Here is a 27,507-nt window from a genome sequence, read left to right as displayed (position 1 = left end):
AGAAACCTTACCTTGATCAGCAACCTCATTCTTACCCTCTTGAAAGGATGGTGAAGCCGTTGGTGCCATACTTGCTTTTTCCTTGAGCTTTTCGGCTTCTCTACTTTGTTGCATTTGTAATTGGTCTTTGTAAACCTCTTTAGGAGATAATGGTTCCAGCTTGACCTTCTTCCCTTTAAACCTGAAAACAATACTATTTTCTCGACCAAAATGAGTAGCATCTTTATCAAATTGCCATGGCCTACCTAATAGTATATGTCCAGCAATCATGGGTACAATATCACATAAAACTACATCCTAACCTTACCTTGATCAGCAACCTCATTCTTACCCTCTTGAAAGGATGGTGAAGCCGTTGGTACCATACTTGCTTTTTCCTTGAGCTTTTCGGCTTCTCTACTTTGTTGCATTTGTAATTGGTCTTTGTAAACCTCTTTAGGAGATAATGGTTCCAGCTTGACCTTCTTCCCTTTAAACCTGAAAACAATACTATTTTCTCGACCAAAATGAGTAGCATCTTTATCAAATTGCCATGGCCTACCTAATAGTATATGTCCAGCAATCATGGGTACAATATCACATAAAACTACATCCTCATATCTACCTATACTAAATTTTACTTTGGCTTGTTTGTTTACTTTCATCTCACCACTATCATTAAGCCATTGTAATCTATATGGTTTAGGATGTTTTATTGTTTTTAAGCCCAATTTATCAACGACAAGGTTACTTATTACATTAGTACAACTTCCACTATCAATAATCATACTACAAATCTTACCTTGAATTTCACATCGGGTGTGGAAGATGTTCTCTCTTTGAATTTCATCCTCATCTTTATATGCAGCAAGTACTCTCCTAGAAAGCAAGTTTAATTCAGCATTGGATGCTTGCAAGGTTTTGGGTTCATCCTCCAAGTCCTCCTCCTCTTGCTTGGCTTCATCCTCACTTTCTTCACTTTCCGATTCTAGCTCGTCATTGTCCTTTAACACCATGATTCTTCTATTCGGGCATTGGCTATCAATGTGTCCTCCTCCCTGGCACTTAAAACACACAACATCATGAGTTCTAGAAGGTTTAGGATCTAATTTTACCTCATTCTTTGGTGCTTGGACAGATTTGGTTCTAGTCTCCTTCCTTGGCCAGTTTGAACTTTCTTCTTTGACTTTCGGCTTTAGCTTGCTTTCATAGATGGGATTGTTCCTCCAGCCACTTGAATTGGACCTTCCACTGTTGGAAACACCTCCAAACCATGATCTTACACCCCTCCTCTTGAATTGATCCTCTAATTTAATAGCCACATGCAACATCTCCTCCAATTCCACATATTGTTGCAATTCTAGTCGATTGGCTATTTCACGATTCAAACCACCAAGAAACCTTGCCATGGTTGCTTCCCTATCTTCGTTCAAGTTCAATCTCATCATAAGCATCTCCATCTCCTTGTAATAATCCTCCACGGATCCATGTCCTTGAGATAAAGATTGAAGTCTTTGATACAGCAACCTATGATAGTGTGATGGTACAAATCGCTTCCGCATGGCTCCTTTCATTTGTCGCCATGTAGTAATCAAGTCATCACCAACTCTCCTTCGGGTGTTTTGCTCATTGGTCCACCATTGGAGTGCATAATGGCCAAACTCCATTGCTGCCAATTTCACCTTCTTAGCCTCTGAATAATTGTGGCGGTCAAATATCATCTCCATCTTTTCTTCCCACTCCAAATATGCTTCAGGGTCATTTTTTCCCATGAATGGTGGGATGTTGATCATGATATTGCTAAGATTTTCATCTGTTTCTTCCCTCCTATATTTTCCACGGCCAGCTCTATCTTGGACAGCAAAATTTTCATCCATACCTTCCTCAAAGTCTCCACCGAATGGCTCCTCATCAAATTCCTCTCTCGGTCTCTCGTGACCTCCTTGTCCTTGGCCTCGTCCTCCATGGAATTCTTGCCTATTTCTTGTGTTCGAAATTCCTTGGGAAACTTCTAGCCTTCCCATCCTTTGATTCACATGCTCAACTTGAGCACTAACCCGCTGTATTGACTCCAAAACAGCTCTCATGTCCACTTGGTCTCCACTCCCGATAGCTCGGGCATCGCCATGGAATGCTACGGACTCTTCCTCATTGATCCTCAAGGGTGGATCCCCTCTTCTTATTCTAGAATCTGCCATGTTAGTAAAATACAGCAAAAATAAAATAAATCCTCACAATATTCACTCTCTCACGTGTTTCACTCAAACAAGCTCTCGACACTCGCGTTTGCACACTAGTTTCGGCTTTTTTCCTCTTTTAAGCTCACACACTCTTGCCTTTTTCCACTCAATGTATTATCTCAAAGTTCTAATTAAAACACCCACAAAACAGCAATTAGATCACTAGTATGTTTTAATTAAACTTATCAACAAAACAGTAGCAAAAAGTAGGCAATACCGAAAGAATCCAACAAATCCTAATTTTTCGGCTTTCTAGACAAGAAATCATAAAATAATGGGAAAACGTTGGAATTTTTGAAAACTGCACCAGATGGTAGTAGATTATGAGTTCAAGAATAAAATTCCAGAAAAAGAAATTCAAATACGAACAAGAATCAAAGAGAACAAAATTATAGAAAAGTGTTGGTTGTTGTTCTTGTAATTCAAGTTTTGTATCAATTCCTTTATCTAATTTTAATCCAAATAATTTAAGCACCCAAAATCCAAATATCCAGCAGCAAAAATAATTCTCCAGCAACTCAAATATTGAACAAATAATAAAAAATGAGCAGCTCCAACAAATTTTCAGCAAACAAATCAAACTCCAACAAACCGAAATATTTTTTTTTCTTCTTTTTCTTTTTTTTTTTTATTCGGCTTTACCTTATTATTTTTTTTTTCACTCACAGAACATAAACAACTGCAGTAGCAAGAATAATTTCCAAAATTGCAATTCCAACTCCAAAACAAACACCAAACCCGTGACCTCCAAATAACCAAAATGTGCAGTTTTTTTTTTTTTTTTTAAATGTTGCCGCAAACTTCTTTTTTTTTTTTTTTTTTGAATATATGAATGCAAATATTTAAGACTAAAACAGCAAAGAAAAATCAACAAAAACCAAATGAACAAGAACAATGATAAAAGACAACCAACAAACTAGGAAACAAAAATACGATAAAACTAGGAAATCCTAATTCAACTAGGAATGAATTTTTTTTTTTTTTTTTTGGTTAAAGATGCTGAACGTGTATAGGATGGATGCAACCTTAACCTAATGCTAAAATTGCAGAATAACACAAAAACAAATAAAGCAAATAAAGATAGATCAAACCTGAACAAAATTTAGCTCTGATACCAAATGATACGAACCTAGGACGACCTGCTCCTAAACCCGTATTATATTAGCCCGGATCTTAATTAAGTTCAAGTTCTAATGGAATGGACCTCAACCCCTAACCAACCTGTGGTTAGAAACCTTGGTATAATGTAGACACCACAATAGGGGATGGAAAACCTATTGATAAGTCAAGTTAAAACAACCAATTCTCTAATGGTGTTTTAGGTGTTCTCAAAGAACAAAGAGATAATTAATCTCACAAGTATTTTCTTAATCAAATCAAAGTTTTTTTCTTATTGATAACTAAGCCTTTAAATATGCTACAAAGCCACGAAATAAAACCCTAGAACATAAAGAAAACCAGCCACCACACATAAAGAAACCTAGTTGGCTGAAACTATACTTCCTTTCCTAATCTAAGTTTGATTAATTAATTCCTTTATATTAAATTAGGAATTAATTAATTTACAATGGAAAGAATAAAATAAAAACCTTCCTAAAGTTATTTGTCCAGAAAATAAATAAATAAAAGCCAAAAAGTAATGGTAGTTTCCTAAAACAAAAAGTAAAAACAAATTAGGAAACTAAAAATGCTAGCTTTTTTATCAAGTTGAATTTGATCAATCTTTGACCTCTTTGAGCTTCAAATCAGCTTCTAGATGATTTTTAGGATGCCAAATAAGCTGAATATGAATTCCCACACGTTGCCCATGCTTGGAAAAATAAGAAAAGGCTAATACAGTAAAATACAGTAAAGTCAGCAAGCAATATAGCAAATTCGGCCAAATTGTTGATGCTGTCCGTACAAGCCCTTTTTGATTGCATTTGAGGCTGCTTTGACTTGATTCCATGACCTCTTAGGCATATGTATTGAACCCATAAATCATTGGAACCATTTCATGCTTCCCGGACTCCAAAAAGGTACCAAAACTGTCACCCGGGTCCGTATCGGCTTCCACCACTTGGATGCTTAGAATATGCTTTGTATCTTCAAGTATGGACAAGCTCTGTTGAGATTGATTACCCCCTGTATAAATACTCCCAGGTTGTCCTTAAATCTCTTAATTTGAGCCCTTGTGATTGGCCTAGTCTTCATTCGTGTCGAGTCAGCACCCCAGCGGGTTATCGGTTGAGCGGCCTCGGGCGGAATCACATTAGCTTTCTTGAGATATGAAGATGCCCTTGGATGATTGGACAACTTCAATTCCAAGAAAGTATTTCATCTCTCCAAGGCTAGACATCTCAAAGTTCAATTCTAGCTCACTTTTGAAATTGCTCACTTCTTTCTCATTACCACCGGTCACTAGGAGGTCATCAACATAAAGAGAAACCAACACCATGCAACCATGAGTCCTAATATACAATGTAGGCTCATTAGGACTCCTCCTAAATCCATGCTTTGTCAAAAAACCATCTATCTTGGCATACCATGCCCTAGGAGCTTGTTTAAGGCCATACAAGGCCTTGTGTAGCTTGTATACCTTCTCTTCACTTCCTTTCTTCACAAAACCTTCGGGTTGCACAACATAGACCTCCTCCTTCAATATTCCATTCAAGAAGGCTGACTTCACATCAAGGTGATATACTTTCCAAGACTTTTGTGCCGAAATTGCAAGAAGAAGTCTTATGGTTTCCATCCTTGCAACCGGTGTAAAAGTCTTTCCATAATCCACACCGGCTTGTTGTGCATATCCTTTGACAACAAGCCTTGCCTTGTGCTTATTTATGGACCCATCCGGATTGTACTTGGTCCTAAAGATCCACTTCACCCCAATAGCATTCTTTCCCTTCGGTTTTGTTACCAAGCTCCAAGTGTCATTCTTGTTTATCACATCGATTTCATCTTGCATGGCTTGTCTCCACTCTTTTCTTGCCATAGCCTCATGGACATTGATTGGATCACTCAATGCCACATTACACCTTTCATAAATCTTATTAAGAGGTCTTGTGCCTCTCACACCATCACCAATCTCCAAATCAGCCCCTATGGAGATTTCTAGCTCATTCTCATTATATTCATCATCATGGGCAGCACCTTCATCATTTCCTTGTTCCTCATCATTATCATGAGCTTCAAGCCGATTGTCTTCATCCATACTAGCCAACTCTTCCTTACTACAAACCCATTTAGCTTCCTCATCAACTTTCACATCTCTACTTATCACAAGTTTCTTGGTTTCCAAGTTATACACTCTATATCCCTTGGTCACATCACTATAGCCAACCAAAACACCAACTTGTGACCTTTCATCAAGCTTTCCTCTCTTCTCTTGTGGTACTAGGATGTAACAAATGCTTCCAAATACCCTTAGATGATCAAGAGAAGGCTTATATCCAAACCAAAGCTCAAATGGGGTTTTACTCCTCAAAGACTTGGAGTAAAGCCTATTTTGGATGTAGATGGATGTATTAACTCCTTCGGCCCAAAACTTCTTTGGCAAGCCACTTTCAAACAACAAACATCTAGCCATCTCCATGATGGTACGGTTTTTCCTTTCACATACACCATTTTGTTGTGGTGTGTATGGTGTAATGAATTGATGAACTATACCATGATCCTTACAAAGTTGTTTGAAAGCCTCACTTGTGTATTCCCCACCATTGTCCGTCCTTAACACCTTTATAGTGCAACCGGATTGATTTTGCACTAACTTCATAAATTCTACAAACTTCTCCAAAGCTTGTGATTTTCTTTCAAGGAAATACACCCAACACATTCTTGAGTAATCATCAATGAACGTTATGAAATACTTGCTGCCATTTAAGGATGAAACACTCTTAGGACCACAAATATCTGAATGTATAAGTCCTAGCTTCTCCTTTGATCTCCAAGAACAAGATTGAAATGCTAGCCTAGTATGCTTTCCTTTTTGACACACTTCACACACATGTTCTTGCTTCTCCACCAATGGCATGTCTCTAACAAGTTCATGTGTGCCTACCAATGACTTAAAGCTAGCATGGCCTAGTCTTTTATGCCAAAGTTGAGAGGTGTTCTCAACTTTGGTGTTCAATGCAACCGATGCACCATTTTCATCCATATTCAACCTAAAATTCTTGTTCTTCATTCCAACACACATTAATTCATTACCATGTGGATCAACTATAGTGCATGTCATGTTTGAGAAGTGTAATGCATATTTGTTCTCAAGCATTTGACCTACACTAAGTAAGTTCTCACATAAAGAAGGTACATAGAGAACATCATGGATAGTTTTGATACCTTTGGTGGTGTGTATCACCACATCTCCTTTGCCTTTCACTTCCATCAAGGCTCCATTTCCAATTTTGACTTTGTTGTGGCTGCTCCTATCCAAGTTTATGAACCACTCATGCTTGTGAGACATATGGTGTGTTGCTCCACTATCAATGATCCATCCTTCATTATTCTTGATACTACTAAAACAAGTAGCAACAAACAACTCTTCGGATTCACTATCACTTGCATTATCTTTAGCAACATTTGCTTGTTGCTTATCTTTCTTGTTAGCCTTGCATACTCTCTCCACATGACCCTTTTGTTGGCATTTATGGCAAAATGCATCCGGCCTCCACCAACACCTTCTTGGATGATGACCTTTCTTCTTGCAATGGTGACAAGGTTCATAGGACTTCCTCTCGGGTTTGCTAGTTTCACCTTTCTCCTTTATGACCTTAAGCTTGTTCTTCTTTTGATTTTGTGTCTTTTGATGTTGTTTAGACACAAATGCAGCCTCCATTGATTCTTCATGTCTAATCCTCCTCCTTTGCTCCGTAGCTTGCAAGGCATTCACCAACTCGGTCAAGGAAATTTCATTTAGGTTCCTTGACTCCTCCAATGAAGATATCTTAGCTTCAAACCTCTCGGGCAAGGAGACCAACACCTTCTCCACAATCCTTTGGTCACTTAATCTTTCACCTAGCACCCTAATTTGATTCACCACACTAAGAAGCCTTGTGGTGAACTCCTTAACCGTTTCTTTGTCTTTCATCTTGATAGTCTCAAACTCCCTCCTTAGGTTAAGGATTTGCATTTGCCTTGTCCTTGCACTCCCTTGGAACTCATCTTGAAGTTTATCCCAAGCTTCTTTGGCACTCTCACATGCCATTATCCTTGTGAAAATGGTATCACTAATACAAGAATGAATGCCGGTGAGAGCCTTGAAACCTTTAGCCAATTCCTCCTCATGGTGCTTGATTTGGTTGACCGTTGCCCCTTGTCTCAAAGGCTCGGGTTCTTGGGGATTTATGGTGATGTGATTTCGCCCGAGCCCGCTCCACCGATAACCCGCTGGGGTGCTAACTCGACACGAAAGAAGACTAGGCCAATCACAAGAGCTCAAATTAAGAGATTTAAGGGCAACCTGGGAGTATTTATACAGAGGGTAATCAATCTCAACAGAGCTTGTCCATACTTGAAGATACAAAGCCTATTCGAAGCATCCAAGTGGTGGAAGCCGATACGGACTCGGGTGACGGTTTTGTTACATTTTTGGAGTCCGGGAAGCATGAAATGGTTCCAATGCTTTATGGGTTCAAAACATATGCCTAATAGGTCATGGAATCAAGTTAAAGCAGCCTCAAATGCAATCAAAAAGGGCTTGTACGGACAGCATCAACAATTTGGCCGAATTTGCTGTATTGCTTGCTGGCTTTACTGTATTTTACTGTTTTAGCCTTTTCTTATTTTTCCAAGCATGGGCAACGTGTGGGACTCCATATTCAGCTTATTTGGCATCCTAAAAAGCATCTAGAAGCTGATTTGAAGCTCAAAGAGGTCAAAGATTGATCAAAGTCAACTTGATAAAAAAGGCTAGCATTTTTAGTTTCCTAATTTGTTTTTACTTTTTGTTTTAGGAAACTACCATTACTTTTTGGCTTTTATTTATTTATTTTCTGGAAAAATAAATTTAGGAAGGTTTTTATTTTATTCTTTCAAGGTTTTTATTTTATTCTTTCCATTGTAAATTAATTAATTCCTAATTTAATATAAAGGAATTAATTAATCAAACTTAGATTAGGAAAGGAAGTATAGTTTCAGCCAACTAGGTTTCTTTATGTGTGGTGGCTGGTTTTCTTTTGTTTTTAGGGTTTTATTTCGTGGCTTTGTAGCCTATTTAAAGGCTTATTTTCCAATAAGAATACAACTTTGATTTGATTAAGAAAATACTTGTGAGATTAATTATCTCTTTGTTCTTTGAGAACACCTAAAACACCATTAGAGAATTGGTTGTTTTAGCTTGACTTATCAATAGGTTTTCCATCCCCTATTGTGGCATCTTCATTATACCAAGGTTTCTAACCACAGGTTGGTTAGGGGTTGAGGTCCATTCCATTAGAACTTGAACTTAATTAAAGATCCGGGCTAATATAATACGGGTTTAGGAGCAGGTCGTCCTAGGTTCGTATCATTTGGTATCAGAGCTAAGTTTTGTTCAGGTTTGATCTATCTTTATTTGCTTTATTTGTTTTTGTGTTATTCTGCAATTTTAGCATTAGGTTAAGGTTGCATCCATCCTATACACATTCAGCATCTTTAAAAAAAAAAAAATTCATTCCCAGTTGAATTAGGATTTCCTAGTTTTATCGTATTTTTGTTTCCTAGTTTGTTGGTTGTCTTTTATCATTGTTCTTGTTAATTTGGTTTTTGTTGATTTTTCTTTGCTGTTTTAGTCTTAAATATTTGCATTCATATATTCACAAAAAAAAAAAAAGAGTTTGCGGCAACATTAAAAAAAAAAAAAAAAAACTGCATATTTGTGTTTATTTGGAGGTCACGAGTTTGGTGTTTGTTTTGGAGTTTGAATTGCAATTTTGGTAATTATTCTTGCTACTACAGTTGTTTATGTTCTGTGAGTGAAAAAAAAAAAAAAAAGAAAAGAGAAGAGGTAAAGCTGAATATAAAAAAAAAAAAAGAAAAAAAGAAAAAAAAATATTTTGGTTTGTTGGAGTTCGATTTGGTTGCTGGAAATTTGTTGGAGCTGCTGGGTTTTTTTTTTTATTATTTATTTGAGTTTCTGGGGAATTATTTTTGCTGCTGGATATTTGGATTTTGGGTGCTTAAATTATTTGGATTAAAATTAGTTAAAGGAATTGATACAAAACTCGAATTACAAAGAACAACAACCAACAACTTTTCTATATTTTTGTTCTCTTTGATTCTTGTTCGTATTTGAATTTCTTTTTCTGGAATTTTATTCTTGAACTCATAATCTACTACCATCTGGTACAGTTTTCAAAAATTCCAACGTTTTCCCATTATTTTGTGTTTTCATGTCTAGAAAGCCGAAAAATTAGGATTTGTTGGATTCTTTCGGTATTGCCTACTTTTTGCTACTGTTTTGTTGATAAGTTTAATTAAAACATACTAGTGATCTAATTGCTATTTTGTGGGTGTTTTATTTAGAACTTTGAGATAATTCATTGAGTGGAAAAAGGCAAGAGTGTGTGAGCTTAAAAGAGGGTAAAAGCCGAAACTAGTGAGCAAACACGAGTGTCGAGACCTTGTTTGAGTGAAACACGTGAGGGAGTGAATATTGTGAGGATTCATTTTATTTTTGCAGTATTTTACTAACATGGCAGATTCTAGAATAAGAAGAGGAGATCCACCCTTGAGGATCAATGAGGAAGAGTCCGTAGCATTCCATGGCAATGTCCGAGCTACTGGGGGCGGAGACCAAGTGGACATGAGAGCTGTTTTGGAGTCAATACAGCGGGTTAGTGCTCAAGTTGAGCATGTGCATCAAAGGATGGGAAGGCTAGAAGTTTCCCAAGGAATTTCGAACACAAGAAATAGGCAAGAATTCCATGGAGGACGAGGCCAAGGACGAGGAGGTCGCGAAAGATCGAGAGAGGAATTTGATGAGGAGCCATTCGGTGGAGACTTTGAGGAAGGCATGGACGAAACCTTTGCTGTCCAAGAGAGAGCTGGCCGTGGAAGGTATAGGAGGGAAGGAACAGATGACAATCTTAGCAATATCAAGATCAACATCCCACCATTCATGGGAAAAAGTGATCCCGAAGCATATTTGGAGTGGGAAGAAAAGATGGAGATGATATTTGACCGCCATAATTATTCAGAGGCTAAGAAGGTGAAATTGGCAGCAATGGAGTTTGGCCATTATGCACTCCAATGGTGGACCAATGATCAAAACACCCGAAGGAGAGTTGGTGATGACTTGATTACTACATGGCGACAAATGAAAGGAGCCATGCGGAAGCGATTCGTACCATCACACTATCATAGGTTGCTGCATCAAAGACTTCAATCTTTATCTCAAGGACATGGATCCGTGGAGGATTATTACAAGGAGATGGAGATGCTTATGATGAGATTGAATTTGAATGAAGATAGGGAAGCAGCCATGGCAAGGTTTCTTGGTGGTTTGAATCGTGAAATAGCCAATCAACTAGAATTGCAACAATATGTGGAATTTGAGGAGATGTTGCATGTGGCTATTAAATTAGAGCATCAATTCAAGAGGAGGGGTGTAAGATCATTGTTTGGAGGTGTTTCCAACAGTGGAAGGTCCAATTCAAGTGACTGGAGGAACAATCCCATCTATGAAAGCAAGCCAAAGCCGAAAGTCAAAGAAGAAAGTTCAAACTGGCCAAGGAAGGAGACTAGAACCCAATCTGTCCAAGCACCAAAGAATGAGGTAAAATTAGATCCTAAACCTTCTAGAACTCATGATGTTTTGTGTTTTAAGTGCCAGGGAGGAGGACACATCATAAGCCAATGCCCGAATAGAAGAATCATGGTGTTAAAGGGCAATGACGAGCTAGAATCGGAAAGTGAAGAAAGTGAGGATGAAGCCAAGCAAAAGGAGGAGGACTTGGAGGATGAACCCGAAACCTTGCAAGCATCCAATGCTGAATTAAACTTGCTTTCTAGGAGAGTACTTGCTGCATACAAAGATGAGGATGAAATTCAAAGAGAGAACATCTTCCACACCCGATGTGAAATTCAAGGTAAGATTTGTAGTATGATTATTGATAGTAGAAGTTGTACTAATGTAATAAGTAACCTTGTAGTTGATAAATTGGGCTTAAAAACAATAAAAAATCCTGAACCATATAGATTACAATGGTTTAATGATAGTGGTGAGATGAAAGTAAACAAACAAGCCAAAGTAAAATTTAGTATAGGTAGATATGAGGATGTAGTTTTATGTAATATTGTACCCATGATTGCTGGACATATACTATTAGGTAGGCCATGGCAATTTGATAAATATGCTACTCATTTTGGTCGAGAAAAAAGTATTGTTTTCAGGTTCAAAGGGAAAAAGGTCAAGCTGGAACTATTATCTCCTAAAGAGGTTTACAAAGACCAATTACAAATGCAACAAAGGAAAGAAGCCGAAAAGCTTAAGGAAAAAGCAAGTATGGCACCAACGGCTTCACCATCCTTTCAAGAAGGTAAGAATGAGGTTGCTGGTCAAGGTAAGTTTTCTAAGGCTCATATTGAGTGGAAAGATCAAGGAAAAGCTGAAAGAGAGGGGAAAGAAAGTGGCAAACCCGAGAGCTTGGAGAAGGAAGGGAAATCCGAAGGTTTACGCCAATCCAAGGGGGAAAAAGAAAAAGAAAGAAAAGAAAGGTCAAGTAGCAACTTTTATTTGAGTTTAGGGGATATTAATAAAGTTATTGAGTGTAAGAAACCTTTGCTAGTCATGATTTATAAAGAAAATTATTTTAATGATCAAACTAACTTTGAAGAACTTGAATTGCGAAGTTCAATGATTTCTCTTTTGAAGGAATTTGGAGATGTCTTCCCAAATGAAATTCCAAGTGGACTACCATCCAATCAAGAGGGACAAGGTGAGCTTGCCGTCCAAGGTAAGTCTTCTAATACTAAGGTTGTGTGGAAAAATTTTAATAAAACCAAGAGTGAGAATTTTGGTGTAAAAGCCGAGAGTGAGGAAGGTGAGATGGCCGTGAGTGAGAAAGGAAAAGGAACACAAGAAAGGAAAAATACAAATTTTTATCTTAGCTTTGTTGATGTTAATAAAGTAATTATGAATAAGAAATCATTGCTGACCATGAATTTTAAAGATACTTATTTAAAGATGTCTTTATTGCATAGAACTTTATCTGCATTGTTGAGAGCTTTACTTAGTGGCAATTTGAAAATTTGGAAAATATTGTTTGCTAACTTTAAAAAGTGTAATTTTTACCATAATGAGCATGTATTTCTAGAATTTGTTATAATAGTATTTGACTCAGGAGAATTGGTTTGGTTGCACTTACAAAAGGAAAGGCTTCCTAATCAAAGAAAGTCAAAGCTCATGCCGCCTATGGATGGACCTTTTCAAGTTTTGGAGCCCAATAACAAGAATGCCTACAAGCTTGATTTACTAGGTGAGTATAACATGAGTGCTGCATTTAATGTTGCTGAGTTAACTCCTTTTTCTGCAGGTGATGATCTTGATTTGAGGACAAATCCTTTTCAAGAGGAGGGGAATGATGTGATTCCGCCCGAGCCCGCTCCACCGATAACCCGCTGGGGTGCTAACTCGACACGAAAGAAGACTAGGCCAATCACAAGAGCTCAAATTAAGAGATTTAAGGGCAACCTGGGAGTATTTATACAGAGGGTAATCAATCTCAACAGAGCTTGTCCATACTTGAAGATACAAAGCCTATTCGAAGCATCCAAGTGGTGGAAGCCGATACGGACTCGGGTGACGGTTTTGTTACATTTTTGGAGTCCGGGAAGCATGAAATGGTTCCAATGATTTATGGGTTCAATACATATGCCTAATAGGTCATGGAATCAAGTTAAAGCAGCCTCAAATGCAATCAAAAAGGGCTTGTACGGACAGCATCAACAATTTGGCCGAATTTGCTGTATTGCTTGCTGGCTTTACTGTATTTTACTGTTTTAGCCTTTTCTTATTTTTCCAAGCATGGGCAACGTGTGGGACTCCATATTCAGCTTATTTGGCATCCTAAAAAGCATCTAGAAGCTGATTTGAAGCTCAAAGAGGTCAAAGATTGATCAAAGTCAACTTGATAAAAAAGGCTAGCATTTTTAGTTTCCTAATTTGTTTTTACTTTTTGTTTTAGGAAACTACCATTACTTTTTGGCTTTTATTTATTTATTTTCTAGAAAAATAACTTTAGGAAGGTTTTTATTTTATTCTTTCAAGGTTTTTATTTTATTCTTTCCATTGTAAATTAATTAATTCCTAATTTAATATAAAGGAATTAATTAATCAAACTTAGATTAGGAAAGGAAGTATAGTTTCAGCCAACTAGGTTTCTTTATGTGTGGTGGCTGGTTTTCTTTTGTTTTTAGGGTTTTATTTCGTGGCTTTGTAGCCTATTTAAAGGCTTATTTTTCAATAAGAATACAACTTTGATTTGATTAAGAAAATACTTGTGAGATTAATTATCTCTTTGTTCTTTGAGAACACCTAAAACACCATTAGAGAATTGGTTGTTTTAGCTTGACTTATCAATAGGTTTTCCATCCCCTATTGTGGCGTCTTCATTATACCAAGGTTTCTAACCACAGGTTGGTTAGGGGTTGAGGTCCATTCCATTAGAACTTGAACTTAATTAAAGATCCGGGCTAATATAATACGGGTTTAGGAGCAGGTCGTCCTAGGTTCGTATCATATGGTGACCTCCCAAAGACCATAAGCCTTAAAGTAGGCTTGCATCTTGATACTCCAAATGTTGTCGTTCTCCCCATTGAAGATAGGAGGAGAAGGAGTTGAAAAACTTGAAGAAGCCATGTGAATGTTGCTTTCTAGTATGAAGGAATATGAAAATATATTTGTGATTTCAAGTATCTCTTCACTCTCAAGGAACGAACCAGCCCAAAAACCTCATAAATCTTACAAAAAATATGCCTTGCTCTGATACCACTCTGTTGGGGTGAGAAGGTTATGACCAAGAGCAAGCTAGCTTGAAGTATTAGCAACAAGCAAGCTTTTGGTGATGCTCTTGGGAATGGTTGTGTGTGAGTTGTGTTGTTAGGTTTTGGTTATGGTGTTTTCTGGTTTTTAGGGTTGCTAGAGTGTTCTAAGGTGTTGAAGAAGAGATAAGAAGAAAGGGACCACGTTGCTTTTGAAAAATGAGGCTTGGATGTGTAGCCATTTCATTCATTTTACAATATAAGCTTGAAATTACAACTAGTTCACACATGCCAAGCATGTGAGCTTACAAAATGAGTAAAGTATTTGAAATTTAAAAAAGTAAAATGCTCAACACCTAACTTTTCATACACAAAAGAGTCAAAAACCAGCTGCAACATGTCTATTCCAAATATAGTAAAAAGTGGCACATGGTTTGAACTAAGTTCCTATTGTTTAACTAGTTTGGGTAAACAACCAAACTAGCTTCACCTACTTAGTTCCCCTTTGTTTCTACTTATGAAACTTGGTTTGAAGCATCCGTGGTCATCAATAAATATTGTTCCAAGAGCTAGGAAAGTTCTGGAACCGGATCATGGGCCAAACAGCTCCAAAACTGGCCCATACTCTGCATACTGGGCCCATCAGATACAGCAACTTGTTTGGAATAGAAAATGGACTTTCCCATGTCATTTTGACCTGAAAGTTAAACCATAGTCTTCTATATATGTCTGTAGACATCCCTCACAATTTCAGCCCAAAACTCCATTTGCAACCTGAGATATAAGATAAATAGTGGAACTATGTTGCTGGAAATTATGAATCCAGCACCATAGGCACTTCAAGCATAACATTCCTACTCTTTTGTGCATAATTTTGCATACATAACTTAGGCACAAAACATTATCAAAATATACCTTGCATCACTTAAAAACATACAAAAAAAATATAAACTCATAAAAGAAAAGGATTTGATACCAAGGTGTGCATGCTAGCCGATGACATGCACCATCAAGTGGCAAAATTGCCACACTTCAACACAGATTGCACAAATTCTTCATTAACAAAAAAAAAAATTAAATACAAAATTTGACTAATAGAACAAATACACTAATAAATCAAATATAAAAAAAAAGAGAACAAAAAATAATTTATAATACAAAATATAAGTTCTAACAAAAACAAAATTAGTTATGATGATAAAAGATTAGAATCGCCAAAAAATATTGGGCAGGTATTAAAAAGAAGAAATGCTCGACTAATCCGTAAATCACAGTATTTTATAAATTATTTTTAATTAAAAAGATATGCATAGATATTTTTTTTAGGTATCAATGATATTCGGGATATTAATGCACAATTGTTTCAAGAATCAACAAAAAAAAATTCTTAATAAATAATCCTTAGCTCTTATGTGTCACAAGCATATGTATTTTGCAAATTATCACAATCCTTAGCTCTTAACTTATACTTATATAAGTTAACATCCATTTTTCAATCTAATGGAACAGCCTTTTTTCTTAAGAATGAAATAAAGAATTATTTTGGTGGAACATAGAAACTATTTCATTCCAAATTAAGACATAATTCTCTTTGAAATTCGGGAATGAATCGATGGAAAATTTGGTCAAAAGGTCATGATCAATATGATTTATCTCTGATTAAATGGTCTAGCTTAGTACCACAAAAGTGGATAAATAGAGTCAATCAACACTCTATGGGTCAAACTAACCATTTAAAGAAATGCGATTTGTATGAAAATGAAAAAAACCGATTAATTCACTACGAAAAACAAAAAACTTTTGAAGCCGCCTCATTACAAAAGGAAACAGAGAATTTTAAAAAACACTATAAATATCATCTTTTAGCATATAAATTTATATCATCTAAATCTATTAATTAGGAAGATCAGAAGAACTCATCTATTTATGGATTACCATTACAAGTAAATAATAACCAATAAATTTTTTATAATTACAGTACACATAAATGAAAATATTTTAATGTGCTAGGAGATATCCTTATCAATAATTATCTAGTCGAAGATGATATTATAGATATGGAGAAAAATCCGGATAGAAAATATTTTGATTGGATAATTCTCAATTTTTGTCATAGAAAGAAAGTCGATATTGAGGCCTGGATCAAAATTGATACTGACACCACTAGTAATTAATATAGTAAGAGTCGGGGGAATAATTATCAACTACTTGATAAAACCAATATGCAAGGTCTCTTGTATCTCATGGTTCCTCAAAATCAAGAACTAAACCAATCCAATATAAAGAAAAAAAAATCTTTTTGATTGGATGGGAATGAATGAAGAAATACGAAGTTGTCCCCTATCAAATCTGGATCGTTGGTTTTTCCCGGAATTTTTGATACTTTATAACACGTATAAGACTAAACCATGGGCCATTCCAATCAAATTAATTCTTTTTGATTTGAATTTAAATGAAAATGCTAGTGAAAATAAAAGCATCATCGAAAAGAAAAAAAGAAATAAATCAATATTTTTGAATGAAAAAAAAAATCTCTTGAATCATAAAACCGAAATCAACGAAAAAAAGAATCTATAAGCCAAGCAGATTTTGAATCATCTCTCTCAAAGCAAGACAAAGATATTGAAGAAGATTTTGTGGGATCAGACATGAAAAAAGATAGAAATAGAAAACAATACAGAAGCGGGGTTTCATTTCTTTCGAAAAAGGTATTTGCATTTTCAATTGACATGGGATGGTGTTTTAAATGAAAAAAATGATCAATAACATCAAAGTATATTGCCTCTTGCTTAGACTGATAAATCCAAGAGAAATTTTTATATCCTCTATTTAAAGGGGCGAATTCAGCCTAGATATTCTACTGATTCAGAAAGATTTAACTCTTATAAAATTAACGGAAAAGGGAATATTGATTATCGACCCAATCCGTCTGTCTATAAAAAATGAAGGATAATTTATTATATATCAAGTCGTAGGTATTTCATTAGTTCATAACCGTAAGCATGAAATAAATCAAAAGTCCTTAACAAAAAGCACTGTTGATAACAAGAATTCTGCTGAATTGATTGCAAAATATCAAAAAATGACTGGAAATAAAGACAACAATCATTATGATTTGTTTGTCCCTGAAAAAATTTTATCCCCTAGACTTCGTAGAGAATTGAGAATTCTAATTTCTTTTAATTCTAGGAATGGAAATGGTATGCCTCGAAATGCAGCATTTTGTAGTGGTAAGAAGGAAAACAGTCAAGTTTTGGATAAAAGCAAAAGAGATACAACTAAACTAATTAAATTAAAATTCTTTCTTTGGCCTAATTATTGATTGAAAGATTTAGCTTGTATGAATCGATATTGGTTTGATACCCATAATGGCAGTCATTTCAGTCTGGTAAAGATACATACGTATCGGCGATTCAAAATTCGTTAGGTAATGGCAGATTTGTTTTTCCTATATTTTCGGTAGTATGATCTATGAAAACAAAGAAATGCACACATGCATTGGCTTACATTTCATTCTGATACATGATTCATTGACATATCAATTAGATCTATAAATTATCACCAAAATCTTCTTTTTTCTATTTTAGGTCTAAATTTTTATCTTTTGTGAGTGCCGAAAAGATGATTTTGGTATACCTATTTGAATATAATTTTATTTGATCAAATTTGGAATTATTAACAAAATTAAGATTATTCTATTGTGTATACTAAATTAAAATGAATGGCATTATTATTGATCAATAAAACCACCTAACACTAAAAAAAGGGTAGGAACAAAGTGGGGGGGTAGATTTCATTTTATGGTAAAAAATTCATTCATCTCGGTTATTTCGCAAGAAGAAAAAGTAGGATCTGTTGAATTTCAAATACACCGCCTCACAAATAGGTTACGAAAACTTTCATCACATTTAGAATTGCACATAAAAGACTATTTATCTCAAAGAGGCCTATGTCAAATTTTAGGAAAACGCCAACGGCTGCCGTCTTATTTGTCAAAGAAAAATAGAATATGTTATAAAGAATTAATTAATCAGTTTGAAAAAGCAAAAATAGAATATTCGGGAATAAAAAACTTGCTAATTTGAAAATGCAGTTTATTTTGAATTATTTGATTTACTAGATCTTGAATTTGAATTTTAATGAACTAATTTTAGTTTTTAGCAATTCATGAAAGACTGAATTGAGGAAAAACCTATGAATATACCAGCTACAAGAAACGACCTCATGGTAGTAAATATGGGTCCCCACCACCCATCAATGCATGGTGTTCTTCAACTCATTGTTACTCTAGATGGTGAAGATGTTATTGACTGTGAACCAATATTGGGCTATTTAGACCGCGGGATGGAAAAAATTGTGAAAATCCAAACAATTATACAATATCTACCTTATGTAATGCGTTGGGATTATTTAGCTATATGTTCACAGAAGCAATAACCGTAAATGGTCTGGAGCAGTTGGGAAATATTCAAATGCCTAAAAAAGCCAGCTATATCAGAGTAATTATGTTGGAGTTGAGTCATATAGCTTCTCATCTACTATGGCTCGGCCCTTTCATGGTAGATATTGGTGCACAAACGCCTTTCTTCTATATTTTCTGAGAAAGAGAATTAATATATGATCTATTCGAGGAGTAGCTGCTGATCTACCTCATGGCTGGATAGATAGATGTTTGGATTTTTGCGATTATGTTTTAACAGGAATCGCTGAATATCAAAAATTAATTGCTCAAAATTCGATTTTTTTAGAATGAGTTGAAGGAGTAGGCATTATTGGTACAGAGGAAGTAATAAATTGGGTTTATCAGGACCAATGCTGCGGGCTTCCGGAATACATTGGTGATACGAACCTAGGACGACCTGCTCTTAAACCCGTATTATATTAGCCCGGATCTTTAATTAAGTTCAAGTTCTAATGGAATGGACCTCAACCCCTAACCAACCTGTGGTTAGAAACCTTGGTATAATGTAGACGCCACAATAGGGGATGGAAAACCTATTGATAAGTCTAGCTAAAACAACCAATTCCCTAAGGGTGTTTTAGGTGTTCTCAACGAACAAATAGATAACTAATCTCACAAGTATTTTCTTAATCAAATCAAAGTTTTCAAAGTTATATTATTAACGAAAAATAAGCCTTTAAATAGGCTTTGAAAGAAACAAAATAAACCCTAAAAACCCTAGGAAAAACCGGCCACACAATGAAGAAGTCTACCTTGGCCGAAACTTTCCTTTTCCTAATCTAATTTGGATTAATTAATTCCTTTATTTTGAATTAGGAATTAATTAATTTACAATGAAAATAATAAAATAATAACTTTCCCAATCTTATTTGTCCAGAAAATAAATAAATAGAAACTAAAAATAATGGTAGTTTCCTAAAACAAAAAGTAGAATAAAATTAGGGAACTAAAACACTAGCTTTTTTGACTAAATTGACTTTGACCAATCTTTGACCAAAGTGAGCTCCAAATCAGCTTCAATATGCTTTGTAGGATGCCAAATAAGCTTATTGTGAAGTTCCTCACGTTGCCCTTGCTTGGAAGTATGAGAAAAGGCTAATACAGTAAAATACAGTAAAGCCAGCAAGGAATACAGCAAATCCGGCCTTTCCTTCTCCTTGTGCGCAAACCACCTTGTTGGTCGGCTTTGAAGCTGCTTTGGCTGGTTTCTATGACTCATCCTCCATATGAATTGAACCCATAAAGACGGGGTTCCAAATCATACAACCCGGCCTCCTTATTATCACCAAAAACGTCACCCGACCCTGTTTTGACTTCTATTGCTTGTATGAGTAAAACAGGCCTTTGTTCTTTAGATGTGGCCAACCCCTCTTGACTATGACTTATTCCTTGTATGAAGACAGCAAGATTGTCCTTGAACTTCTTGGCTTGGGCCCTGGTGATCGGTCCCACCTTCATTTGTAATGGGTCAACACCCCAGCGGGTTGTCGGTCGAGCAGTCTCGGGTGGATTCGCATCATTCCCCTCCTCTTGAAAAGGATTTGTCCTCAAATCGAAGTCATCACCTGCAGCAAAAGGAGACAAATCAGCAACATTTAAGGTAGCACTAACATTATACTCACCTGGTAGATCAAGTTTGTAGGCATTGTCGTTTATCCTCTCCAAAACTTGGAAAGGTCCATCACCCCTCGGCATGAGTTTTGATTTCCTTTGTTCGGGAAATCTTTCCTTTCGTAAGTGCAACCAAATCAATTCTCCTGGGTCAAACACTATTACAAAAAAATCTAGAAATACATGCTCATCTTTGCAAAAATCACATTTTTCAATGTTAGCAAACAATCTTTCCTTTCTAAGAACTTGCAAAACTTGCCTAAGTTGATCCACATGGTCATCCAAATTTCGGCTATATATTAGAATGTCATCAAAATAAACAACCACAAATTTACCAATAAATGGATGCATTACATGATTCATAAGCCTCATGAAAGTACTAGGTGCATTGGATAATCCAAAAGGCATAACTAACCATTCATAGAGCCCATATTTAGTTTTAAATGTGGTTTTCCATTCATCACCTTCTTTCATTCTAATTTGATGATAACCACTCCTAAGATCAATTTTAGTAAACATGCAAGCACCATGCAACTCATCAAGCATATCATCTAACCTAGGAATGGGATGTTTATATTTAATGGTGATGTTATTTATAGCCCTACAATCATCCAACAAAACAGGTACAGCACATAGACCTAAACTCTCACGAATATAACCTTTGTCATGTAAATCACTTACCTGTTTTTGCAGCTCCTTTGTTTCTTCGGGATTGCTCCTATAAGCTGGTCTATTTGGTATGGCAGCCCCTAGAACAAAGTCAATTTGATGTTCTATCCCTCGAATAGGTGGTAGTCCACTTGGAATCTCACTTGGGAAGACATCTCCAAATTCCTTCAAAAGAGAAATCATTGAACTTGGCAATTCAAGTTCTCCAAAGTTAGTTTTATGATTAAAATAATTTTCTTTGTAAAGCATGACCAGCAAAGGTTTCTTACACTCAATAACCTTATTAATATCCCCTAAACGCAAATAAAAATTCTGGTTTTTCCTCTCTTTTCTTTCTTTTCTTTTTCTTTCCTAGGTTTGGCTCTCATTGGCGGAAATTTCCAGTTTTTTTGTGCTCTCGGGTTTGCTCTCTTTTCTCACCCCTCTCTCGGCTTTTTCTTGGTCTTTCCACCTAATATGAACCTTAGAAACCTTACCTTGGTCAGCAACCTCAATCTTACCTTCTTGGAAGGATGGTGAAGCCGTTGGTGCCATACTTGCTTTTTCCTTTAGTTTTTCGGCTTCTCTCCTTTGTTGCATTTGTAATTGGTCTTTGTGAACCTCATTAGGAGATAATGGTTCCAGCTTGACCTTCTTCCCTTTAAACCTGAAAATAATACTATTTTCTCGACCAAAATGAGTAGCATCTTTATCAAATTGCCATGGTCTACCTAATAGTATATGTCCAGCAATCATAGGCACAATATCACATAAAACTACATCCTCATATCTACCTATATTAAATTTTACTTTGGCTTGTTTGTTTACTTTCATCTCACCACTATCATTAAGCCATTGTAATCTATAAGGTTCTGGATGTTTAATTGTTTTCTAGCCTAATTTATCAACTACAATATTACTTATCACATTAGTACAACTCCCACTATCTATAATCATGCTACAAATTTTACCTTGTATTTCGCAGCGAGTATGGAAGATGTTTTCTCTTTGTATCTGCTCTTCATCTTTATAGACAGCAAGTACTCTCCTTGAAACCAAGCTCAACTCAGCATTAGATGTATCTACAGGTTCGGCTTCATCTTCATTGCAATCCTCCTCTCGCTCGGTTTCAGCTCCACTTTCTTCACTTGCGGATTCCAGCTCACCATCACCCTTTAATACCATGATTCTTCTATTTGGGCATTGGCTGGATATGTGTCCTCTTCCTTGGCACTTAAAACAAATTATTTCTCTAGATTTTTAAGGTTTAGGATCAGATTTTATCTCACCTCTAAGTGCTTGGACAGATTCGGTCTTGACCTCCCTTCTTGGCCGGTTGGTAGATTCTTCTCCTAATTTCGGCCTCAACTTGTTTTCATAAGTGGAATTGTTTTTCCAGCCACTTGAACTTGTCCTTCCACTGCTAGAAACTCCTCTAAACCGTGTACTAACACCCCTCCTCTTGAATTGGTTCTTAAGCTTAATGGCTACATGCAACATCTCCTCCAATTCCAAGTATTGTTGTAATTCAAGTTGGTTGGCAATGTCACGGTTCAAGCCACCAAGAAATCTCGCCATTGTTGCTTCTCTATCCTCATTCATATTCAGCCTCATCATTAACATCTCCATCTCTTTGTAATAATCCTCCACGGACCTACTTCCTTGAGACAAAGATTGAAGCCTTTGATGCAGCAACCTTTGGTAATGAGATGGCACAAACCGCTTTCTCATGGCTCCTTTCATTTGACGCCATGTTGTAATCAAGTCATCACCAACCCTTCTTCAGGTGCTTTGCTCATTTATCCACCATTGGAGTGCATAATGGCCAAACTCCATTGCTGCCAACTTCACCTTCTTACTTTCCGAATAGTTGTGGCAGTCAAAAATCATCTCCATTTTTTCTTCCCACTCCAAATAAGCTTCGGGATCACTTTTACCCATAAAAGGTGGGATATTAACCTTGATATTTCCCAAATCTTCATCTATATCTTCCCTCCTATATCTCCCACGGCCAGCTCTATCTTGGACAGCAAAGGTTTCGTCCATACCTTCCTCAAAATCACCGTCGAATGGCTCCTCATCAAAATCCTCTCTCGGCCTCTCGCGACCTCCTCGTCCTCCATGGAATTCTGGCCTATTTCATGTATTCGGCCTTCCTTGTGAGGCTTCTAGTCTTCCCACTCTTTGATTTACATGCTCAAATTGAGCACTAACCCGCTGTATTGATTCCAAAATAGCTCTCATGTCCACTTGGTCTCCACTCCCGGTAGCTCGGTCATCGCCATGGAATGCTATGGACTCTTCCTCATTGATCCTCAAGGGTGGATCCCCTCTTCTTATTCTAGAATTTGCCATGTTAGTAAAATACTGCAAAAATAAAATAAATCCTCACAATATTCACTCCCTCACGTGTTTCACTCAAACAAGGTCTCGACACTCGTGTTTGCACACTAGTTTCGGCTTTTACCCTCTTTTAAGCTCACACACTCTTGCCTTTTTCCACTCAATGAATTATCTCAAAGTTCTAATTAAAACACCCACAAAACAGCAATTAGATCACTAGTATGTTTTAATTAAACTTATCAACAAAACAGTAGCAAAAAGTAGGCAATACCGAAAGAATCCAACAAATCCTAATTTTTCAGCTTTCTAGACAAGAAAACACAAAATAATGAGTTCAAGAATAAAATTCCAGTAAAAGAAATTCAAATACGATCCAGAATCAAAGAGAACAAAAATATAGAAAAGTGTTGGTTGTTGTTCTTGTAATTCAAGTTTTGTATCAATTCCTTTAACTAATTTTAATCCAAAAAATTTAATCACCCAAAATCCAAATATCCAGCAGCAAGAATAATTTCCCAGCAACTCAAATATTGAATAAATAATCAAAAACCAGCAGCTCTAACAAATTTCCAGCAAACAACTCAAACTCCAACAAACTGAAATATCTTTTTTTTATTTTTTATATTCGACTTTACCTCTTTTTTTTTTTTTTTCACTCACAGAACACAAACAACTGCAGTAGCAAGAATAATTACCAAAATTGCAATTCCAACTCCAAAACAAACACCAAACCCGTGACCTTCAAATAAACAAAATGTGCAGTTTTTTTTTTTTTTTTAAATGTTGCCGCAAACTTCTTTTTTTTTTTTTTGAATATATGAATGCAAATATTTAAGAATAAAACAGCAAAAAAAAAAAAATCAACAAAACCAAATTAACAAGAACAATGACAAAAGACAACCAACAAACTAGGAAACAAAAATACGATAAAACTAGGAAATCCTAATTCAACTAGGAATGAATTTTTTTTTTTTTTTTAAGATGCTGAACGTGTATAGGATGGATGCAACCTTAACCTAATGCTAAAATTGCAGAATAACACAAAAACAAATAAAGCAAATAAAGATAGATCAAACCTGAACAAAATTTTAGCTCTGATACCAAATGATACGAACCTAGGACGACCTGCTCCTAAACCCGTATTATATTAGCCCGAATCTTTAATTAAGTTTAAGTTCTAATAGAATGGACCTCAACCCCTAACCAACCTGTGGTTAGAAACCTTGGTATAATGTAGACGCCACAATAGGGGATGGAAAACCTATTGATAAGTCAAGCTAAAACAACCAATTCTCTAATGGTGTTTTAGGTGTTCTCAACGAACAAATAGATAATTAATCTCACAAGTATTTTCTTAATCAAATCAAAGTTTTCAAAGTTATATTATTAATGGAAAAAAGCCTTTAAATAGGCTTTGAAAGAAACAAAATAAACCCTAAAAACCCTAGGAAAAACCGGCCACACAATGAAGAAGTCTACCTTGGCCGAAACTTTCCTTTTCCTAATCTAATTTGGATTAATTAATTCCTTTATTTTGAATTAGGAATTAATTAATTTACAATGAAAATAATAAAATAATAACTTTCCCAATCTTATTTGTCCAGAAAATAAATAAATAGAAACTAAAAATAATGGTAGTTTCCTAAAACAAAAAGTAGAATAAAATTAGGGAACTAAAACACTAGCTTTTTTGACTAAATTGACTTTGACCAATCTTTGACCAAAGTGAGCTCCAAATCAGCTTCAATATGCTTTGTAGGATGCCAAATAAGCTTATTGTGAAGTTCCTCACGTTGCCCTTGCTTGGAAGTATGAGAAAAGGCTAATACAGTAAAATACAGTAAAGCCAGCAAGGAATACAGCAAATCCGGCCTTTCCTTCTCCTTGTGCGCAAACCACCTTGTTGGTCGGCTTTGAAGCTGCTTTGGCTGGTTTCTATTACTCATCCTCCATATGAATTGAACCCATAAATATGGGGTTTCAAATCATACAACCCGGCCTCCTTATTATCACCAAAAACGTCACCCGACCCTGTTTTGGCTTCTATTGCTTGTATGAGTAAAACAGGCCTTTGTTCTTTAGATGTGGCCAACCCCTCTTGACTATGACTTATTCCTTGTATGAAGACAGCAAGATTGTCCTTGAACTTCTTGGCTTGGGCCCTAGTGATCGGTCCCACCTTCATTTGTATTGGGTCAACACCCCAGCGGGTTGGCGGTCGAGCAGTCTCGGCTGGATTCGCATCAATTGGGATCTTCATAAAGTTGATCATTATGAGTGTTACGACGAATTTGATTGGGAAGTCCAGTGGCAAAAAGAAGAAGATTCATTATCGTTATCTAGTCTAAATTGGTGAAATGACAGAATCCATAAAAATTATTCAACAGGCTCTGGAAGGAATTCCGGGAGGGCCATATGAGAATTTAGAAATTTGATACTTTGATAGAGAAAAAAAATCCCAAATGGAATGATTTTGAATATCGATTTATTAGTAAAAAACCTTCTCCTACATTTGAATTACCGAAACAATAACTCTATGTTAGAGTTGAAGCCGCAAAAGGAGAATTGATAATTTTTCTGATAGGGGATCAGGGTGGTTTTCCTTGGAGATGGAAAATTCGCCCGCCAGGTTTTATCAATTTGCACATTCTTCCTCAGTTTGTTAAAAGAATGATATTAGCTAATATTATGACGATACTAGGTAGCATAGATATCATTATGGGAGAAGTTGATAGTTGAAATGATAATTGATACGATAGAAGTACAAGATATCAATTATTTTTCTTGATTGGAGTTTTTCAAAGAGGTCTACGGAATTATATGAGCCTTTATTCCTATTTTTACTCTTGTATTGGGAATCACAATAAGTGTAGTGGTAATTGTATGGTTAGAAAGAAAAATATCCGTAGGACTGCAGCAACGTATTGGACATGAATACACTAGCCTTTTGGGAGTTCTTCAAGTTCTAGCAGATGGGACAAAACTTCTTTTCAAAGAAAATCTTCTTCCGTCGGGAGGAGATACCCATTTATTTAGTATCGGACCATCCATAGCAGTCATATCAATTTTAGTAAGCTATTTACTAGTTCCTTTTGGCTATCACCTTGTTTTAGCGGATCTTAATATCGGTGTTTTTTTATGGATTGCCATTTCCAATATTGCTCCCATTGGACTTCTTATGTCAGGATACGGGTCAAATAATAAATATTCTTTTTTAGGCGGTCTACAAACTGCTCCTTAATCAATTAGTTATGAAATACCATTACCTTTATGTGTGTTATCAATATCTCTACGTGTGATTCGTTGAGACATAAATTTTTCTCTATTCCTTCCTCTCTATTCTTTTCTTTCTAGGAAAGGGGTAGAATGAATTGAGTAGATATCTTCATTTTTTTATTCATTATTCGGATTGATGAACTAAACTAGATCGTTGGATGAGTGAAAGGGAACAACTTCTATATAAATTCATAGTAAAGATATTGAGTCTCATTTTCTATGTATAAGAGTTTGAGAGTTGAGTAGAAATAAACAGAAGCAGAAGCATCCATTTACCCCAAGATTGGTTGATTGGTGATCCTGACTTGAAGCGGGCTTAAAAGATCAACTGTATTGAGTTTTCACTATCGTTTGTATGTATTTTCATACATGTATTACCATAAAAGAAAAGGCGATTGAACAAAAAGGAGTGGATAGGTAGAAACACCAAGATACGCAAAGGATTAGTAACGTAGATCCTGTAAATTATCCAAAAGTAGACATTTCTACATAATATACAAAGAATACTAATTGGGGCTTTAAGGCAGTACTCCCCACGATTCCGATCCAGAGTATGCTCCTATCCGCTGATTAAATAAATTACTATTAGGAACAAGATAGTTCCTTTTTTGATTTTGTAAGCCCCTTTTTTTAAAAAACAGAAAGAAGAATAGGAACAAAAAAAAAAAAAAAGAAAGGTATACAAAAGAATAAACACAATATCTTTTTATTCTTTTTTTCTTTTATCAAGATTTATATCGATACAATTCGTGTCATAATTCATGAATTAATGTAATATATAATTCTTTAACAATATTGATTTTTTTTACAATGAGTATTTTATTGAAGAATCAAGTTATTACTCAACAAAGAAAAATTTAAATGATTATGGAAATTTTTAAAAAAATGATGAGATCAATTCAGAAGTATTTTTTTTATCATTAATTCAATTTCTTGATTTATTAAATTAATAATAAATTGAATTGTTTATTATTCATTATTAATATTAAGCACACTAATTATTATTTT

The 27,507-nt window shown here is 35.7% G+C and overlaps 1 pseudogene; it reads left to right on the top strand.

Annotated features, from left to right (window-relative positions):
• The first annotated feature begins 18,353 nt into the window (after positions 1-18,353).
• On the top strand, positions 18,354-26,530 carry LOC125420523 (NAD(P)H-quinone oxidoreductase subunit 1, chloroplastic-like; annotated as a pseudogene).
• The last annotated feature ends 977 nt before the right edge of the window (positions 26,531-27,507 follow it).

Source organism: Ziziphus jujuba, chromosome 6, assembly GCF_031755915.1.
Source record: "Ziziphus jujuba cultivar Dongzao chromosome 6, ASM3175591v1".
Taxonomy (NCBI): Eukaryota; Viridiplantae; Streptophyta; class Magnoliopsida; order Rosales; family Rhamnaceae; genus Ziziphus; species Ziziphus jujuba.
This window is presented reverse-complemented; position numbering and strand designations above follow the sequence as displayed.